The sequence below is a fragment of the Lacerta agilis genome, chromosome 18 (genome assembly GCF_009819535.1).
Source record: "Lacerta agilis isolate rLacAgi1 chromosome 18, rLacAgi1.pri, whole genome shotgun sequence".
In the NCBI taxonomy this organism is placed as follows: Eukaryota; Metazoa; Chordata; class Lepidosauria; order Squamata; family Lacertidae; genus Lacerta; species Lacerta agilis.
In genome coordinates this window covers 11,746,649-11,753,520 of record NC_046329.1, presented here as the reverse complement: position 1 = coordinate 11,753,520, position 6,872 = coordinate 11,746,649, and the positions used below count along the sequence as shown (strand labels likewise).

The following is a 6,872-nucleotide window of genomic DNA, read 5'->3' as shown; positions in this document are numbered from 1 at the left end:
ATCAGAAAGTCGGCGGTTTGAATCCCCGCAATTACAAAGAATTAGAACATCAGATAAAATAAAAGGAATAAGATATGGATCGAAAGAATATAAAGTCAAGGCTTTTGCCGATGACATTGTTATTACAATCGAAGATCCACATTTATTAATTGGAGAAACACTAAAAATTATTGAAGAATTCGGCACATTGGCAGGTTTAAAGATTAATAAAAGCAAGACTAAAATGATGGCAAAAAATTTAAATGGAAAACAATTGGAACAGCTTCAAAAAGAAACAACAATTGAGGTAGTCAAAAAGATTAAATATCTAGGCATTTGGCTTACCACCAAAAACGCTAATCTGTTTAAAGACAACTATGAACCACTCTGGAAGGAAATCCGCAAAGATCTTGATATATGGGGAAGATTGAAATTATCATTCATGGGAAGGATAGCAGCCATTAAAATGTCGATTTTACCGAAGATATTATTTTTGTACCAAAATATCCCCATTATCACGAATTTGAAATACTTTAAAGAATGGCAGAAGATTATTACTAAATTTGTTTGGCAAGGTAAAAAGCCGAGGATAGCATATAGGCTATTGACGGACAAAACGATAAGAGGGGGGTTCTCCTTACCAGACCTAAAAATATACTATGAGGCGGCGTGCATTGACTGGTTAGGAGAATGGATTAGATTGAACAACACAGACTTATTGGACCTGGAGGGGGTAGAGAATAGATTTGGGTGGCACGCCTACCTTTGGTATAATAAAGTGGATGTTCATAAAGGCTTCCTAAATCACACCATTAGAAAACCATTATATCAAGTCTGGAGGAGGTATAAAGATTGGTTTGAAAAAAAGACTCCAGGGTGGGTGTCGCCACAAGAAGCTTTCACAATAAAAAGACCTAATATGGAGGCCAGCTGGCTAACATATAGAGAACTTTTGTTTATGGAAAATAATAATGTAAGTATAAGACCATATGAAGAACTAAACAAGAAGCTAACGGGCTGGCTGGAATATCACCAATTAAACAGTATATTTATAAAAGATAAGAAACTCCAGGGATTTAATCAAGAAAAATCATGGCTAGAGAAGGTGGTTGTCCAAAATAGTACTAAAATGTTATCCAAGATTTATGATTTTCTTCTGGAATGGAATTTAAAAGACGAGGAGATAAAGAGTGTAATGATAAGATGGGCAATTGACGTTGGTCATAATATTGAATATGATAAATGGGTAAGACTCTGGAACAGCGGAATTAAATTTACAGCATGTACATCACTTAAAGAGAATGTATACAAAATGATGTACCGCTGGCACCTCACCCCAATTAGATTATCGAAATTATATAGAACTGGAAGCAGAAGTTGCTGGAAGTGTGAGGTGAAAGACGGGGAGTACTTTCATTTATGGTGGTCATGCGAGATAGTAAAACAATATTGGCAAGACATATATAATGAGTTAAAAAAATACTAAAATACACTTTCATAAAGATACCGGAGGCATTCCTTCTAGGAATGGTGGGGTCAGAGATAAAGAAATGTGACCAAAAGTTTTTCCTATATGCGACCACAGGGGCGAGACTTTTATTAGCGCAGGTCTGGAAGAAAAAAACCGTCCCAACTGTGCAGCAATGGCAGCAGAACTACGGAAGTTAAATGAGCAGAGAAAGCCCATATTTAAATGTGGGAAGTTCAAGCCAGAGGCACCTGCCTTCCTTTTAGAACCGTCAAATAGACCGGTGATAGGGAAACCAGCAGGGGGAGTGCGCTTTCCCGGAGACCTACTAGCAAGACGGCCAGCCGGGACTCACCGAATCGCCTCGAAGACCCTCCCCCGGGGCCCCCGAAACCCCTCCACATGTTCCCCCACACAGTCTCACAAGCAGCACACTGATTTCCCCAAAACCCCTTCGAAAGGGCTGTACATAAAGCCTGAAAACTCGTATCGCTTCGCCTGTCAAAAAGCGCTTCCCTACACACCATTTTCTCAATGAACGGCAGGCCCACCAATCAGGAGCGTGCATTCAGCTCGGCCTGCAAAATGGGACGTTCAGTGATTCAATCATCACCTTCACGCTTGACTGCGCGCTAAGTGGATTCTGACAGGCACCCTGCTGCGGGAACAATGGAACTGAAACCAAAATGTATCTAGTTTGGGAAACTATTAATTATAACTTGTTACAATGTTGCAAGCAGACAAACTTAGACTTTGGGTGGCCAGTTTGACAGCTCAAACCATTTATTGTTACAAAAATCAATATCTCCACAATGCAGTATCCGATTTACTTGGTTCGGGTGTCTATCTGCTCCTTATAAAATAACCTTTCTAACCCCTCGGTCCCCGCCATCCTCCGATCATCAGAAGTTTATTATTTCGATACCATATGATTTTTGGACTCTCACCTCAGTAACTTCCATAATCCCTTCGGCAGCGGATCACGTACTCAAGAGGAAATGCACTCCTCCCAGTAATCCACTCCGGTACCATCCATCAGTTACCATGGTAGCAGACATCCTCCCAAGGATCCCCTATTGTTCTTTCCCAGTGGAAACTCTCAATGTGTATTGTACCCACCCTTAAACCATTTACCTGTTCCTGCCACCTTTGACTGTTATGCTAAACTTGTTTTCCCCATATGTAAATCCCGCAAACCCCCCTTCCTCCTGTCCATCATCTGACGTTTTTCCCCATGTGATAATGACGTTTCTGAAGTGTATGCTGGGATGTTTCGTAAAGTTTTAAAAGTCCATGTCACCCCTTTTCCCGTTGAACAGTCTTGGCTGCTCCTGTTGCGCAATAAAGCTTCCTTGCTTTACTTTGCTCCTGGCTGGCTTCCTCCTTGAACTCCGCAGAACCCGTGGGCTTCTCTCATAGGGCCAGGTGGGCAAGCACGCCTGGGATTTTTCCGTATCACCGGTGCTCAGCAAGCCAAAGGAGACGGTAACAAAAGCAGCAAGTGTGGTACGTGTACTTAACTCTCCTGTGTTTCTTTTCCATGATGTTGGGTTGTCCTAGTTTGTCCAAAGCCAGAGTTGAATATTATGGTTAGAAATAGGTTCTGATTTTGGAGGGGTGGTATGCCTTATGCGGACCAGAAAAAAAGGGATTGGTGGGTAGTGGTTAAGGAAGGAAGGGATCAGCTTAATTCACAATGGGCACTCCAGTAATTTATGTCTGTTATGTGTAATTGTGGTGCTGACAGTCAGTTGTGTTCCATTACTAAAGTCATGGGCATTCAGAATAGGGGTTTGCCAGGGTAGCTTGTTTTGAATAAGATTGTCCCCTGAAGCAGGATAAGGGAAGTACATAAGTTCTCAATTCAAACACTCAAGCACTTCCATCAGGGGGAAAATAAGATACGCATGCAACCTTCTAATGTGACTTGGGCTGTGAACACATTACTGGCTTTAAGCACAACTAGGCCATTCTTCCAGTTTGAAAACATTTTTTTTTAGGGGGAGGGGGAATGCATCAAAGCACAATATTTCAAAGGAAATGACAGGATAGATTTGGAGTGTGGCTAACACTGTGTGTATACCTCTTCCCAAAGTGGCAGATTGAGAGCACTGGATGTAGGGTAAACGGTACTGTGTACACAGGTTTTCATCTCAGAGTAGATAAATGTACCCAGTAAGAACAAATTTGAGCATGGTGTTTGCCCTGGTTTGCTGGTCACAGAGGTATGCTGATAGATATGTTATAGAAAATTAGGGGGGTGGCTTTTGCTGCCCAACTCCCCAAGGTACTGAGTCCACTAAGTCCATAATCCATCAGAGACAAATGGATGGAGGCAGGATGCAGTGAAAGCAAGGCAAGTCTTGTTTATTTTTTTCTAACAAAGTTCCTCCCATCCTGGTAAGGAGGTAAGAGAGACCAAGAATAAAGCGTGCAGGAACCTTTAAAGACTTTTGAAATTGTCCAACCCCTTCACTAGAGACCACCCTAAAAGCACCATGCATACATCATAGAAGGTGGTGGTCTGTCACAGAACTTTGAGAGTATTGCTTCTTTCCTGTCTGCCAGGATACCTGATTATGGTCACTGATTTTGGATACCCTGGCCATTCTTTCATATGGTTGGCTACTCTGGTTAGGAGGTGCAAATACAGTTTTTTTTAAAAAAAAAAATCGTTAAAAATTTAATAGGAAATGTGTGTTTCTGGTTGTGATGCATGCTTACTCTATCTGTTGGGTATTCCTAGGAAATGCGGTTAACAAGGTCAAAGGTGAAGAACCAATTGCAAGAACCAATCAGACCACCAGCTAGACCAGTGTTTTTCAACCTTTTTTGGGCAAAGGCACACTTGTTTCATGGAAAAAATCACGAGGCACACCACCATTAGAAAATGTTTAAAAAAATTAACTCTGTGCCTATATTGACTATACATAAAGTAATTTTTCAATTTTTCCCACGGCACACCAGGCAACATCTCGCGGCACACTAGTGTGCCACGCAACAGTGGTTGAAAAACACTGAGCTAGACCACCAACTAGACCACCGCAATCAGTGGTTTGTCTTACATTTTTATTACTTTACATGTGGTTTGAACAGAAAAATGAGCCGCTAGAACTATGGCAGCTTGGTAATAAACCAGGGGTAGGTAGTCTTTATTGTTGGTCTTGTTATTTATTTATTTCTGCATATGGTCTTAGGTTTGTGTGTTATGTGTTTGCAGCTTGAAATTAAGGGTCATAGCCAACTCAAAAAGTTTGTAGCTTTGCAAATGTTTTGTTAATTTGAGCCCTTATAGAAATTTAATAGCAAAGCTAATCCTAACCTACCTATATATATGTGGCCAGAATATTTGCAAGTGGGCTTATTTGCAAGAATAGATGTAAGGTTCATATAACTGAGGCAATTGTCTCACCACAGGCTCTTATTTGGGAATTAAAGGAAGGCTCTGTAGAAGTAAAGGGGTGGTAAACTGTGTGTGTCTCCCAGTAACACAGGTATGCAGTTATGAAACCCTGGCTCCATTTCTTTCTATAGATGATACCTAGCAAGGGCTCCACTCTGCAAAAAGCTCAGCATAACCAGAGACAGATCTACGTAGACAAACCTCCCAAAGAGAGAAAAGGTATGCATCACCATACTGCAGGATTGCCCCAAACCTTTTGGGACTGCTGTACATGTGAGTTTCTGGATAGCGTAGTGCTAAAGCACTGCTCCTGGAGCTCTGAGTTCAAGTCTTCCATTGAACTCCTGGACATGTAAAGCAATGTGGCTGCAGTTGGAATTGGTTGCATTTGTTAATCGTATGAGTGTGACTCTCAACAGCCACATACAGAAATCTCTTGGCTCCCACGGCAGGTCCTGTCCAGTTATCAGGTCTTCTGTGAATTAATGCCACGTACAGGCTATGCTAAAACACAGTGGGACTTGATTCTGAGTAGGTTGTGCTTACGCCCAGAATGTGAAATGTTTTAAAGAGTACACATCATCTTCCCCCCCTTTCTCTCCTCCCTCATTTCAGGGGTGCAGCCTTCAACTTCCACTACTGCCGCTAGAAGAGCTACAAGGGCCACTGCTGCTGCTCTGACCAAAATACCACAGATATCTCGGCCCGCTGTGAGCACAGGTGAGTGAGGTAGCAAGTAGTTGTGGATTTAGGGAGTGAAACGTCAAGCAATCCATACAGCGACAACTTCTGCATTTTCTTCTTGGCCCAAATTGAACTTTCAACATGTTTCTTTCTCCAGGAACATAGGAAGCTGCCTCATACTAAGTCAGCCATTGGTCCATCTAGCTCAATATTCTGTACACTGACTGGAAGCAGCACTCTAAGATTTCTTTAGACAAGGTTCTATCCCAGCCCTAACTGGAAATGCCAGGGATTAAACCTTGGACTTTCAGCGTGCAAAGCAGATGCTCTATCACTGAACCCTCCCCAAATATCTGGGATGTATCCCCACAGAAAGCTTTTGAGAAACTTCTCTGACTTGTCCTTCCTTGTTTTGATGAGCTTTTCAGAACCCTGCAGCTCTTCTTGTTTTAGGTATTCCATTGCAGAAAAAGGAAGCAAGTAACAGCAAGCCGCAGCAGAGAGAGGTCAAAAATGCAAAGGTAACAGTAAGTGTCTTGGCTTTTCCTAGTGTTTCACACACACTGCAACCTTAATATCAATAAACTCTACAGCCCTGTTTGTTAGATTGATGTTATCAATACGTTGTGGGGAAAAGATTAAGAATCTTGAGCAGGGTTCGGGACCAGGTGGCTCTCCATACGTCAATGGACTTCACTTCCCATCAGCCAACATTTCCAATGTTCTCTGCTGTTCTAGTTCTCCTATCTGCATGCATATTTCTAGAAGTGTAACAATGATGGAAAGTGTGTGTGTGTGTGTCTGTGTATCACCCTTATAATGCATTTGGGGTGACAGGTTGTCTGCTCCTTACCGACTGAGAAAAGTCCATATCATTCAAGAAAAATAAACCTTTATGTCCTGTTACAGGTGGTTGTTTTTTTTTAATGTCCTGTTACAGGTGTTGTGTGGCGTGAAAGAGAATCATTCAGTGGAGCCTCTGATCACCCAAATCACTTTGGCTACAGCCACAGAGCTGGAGAAAGAGGGCTTCCTGTTTGGTGCCGGTTGATGGCGGACGGGAGCTGAACAGCTCCGGCCCTCCGAGGGGTTCTAGGGGTTTCCTTGCCTGCGCCAAGGGCCCCTTAAAGCCACGGGAAGAGCGTCCCGTGGACCGTGGTCTCGTGGGTCCCAGACGTGCCGTCTCTGCTCTTGATTGACCCTCGTAAGGGGGGGAAATCAAGCGAGCGGAGCTCCGACACGGGACTGAAGAGACGGATGCACCCCCCTGGAGATCAAAGCAGCGATTTCGCCAGACTCGAGCACCAAGCATTTCCTGGCAATTTAAAGAAAAAAAAA

At 42.8% G+C, this 6,872-nt stretch overlaps 1 non-coding gene across 1 annotated transcript; it reads left to right on the top strand.

The window, feature by feature from the left end:
- Nucleotides 1-5,212: 5,212 nt before the first annotated feature.
- LOC117039773 lies at nt 5,213-5,347 on the top strand. The gene has a single exon (XR_004425792.1).
- The last annotated feature ends 1,525 nt before the right edge of the window (nt 5,348-6,872 follow it).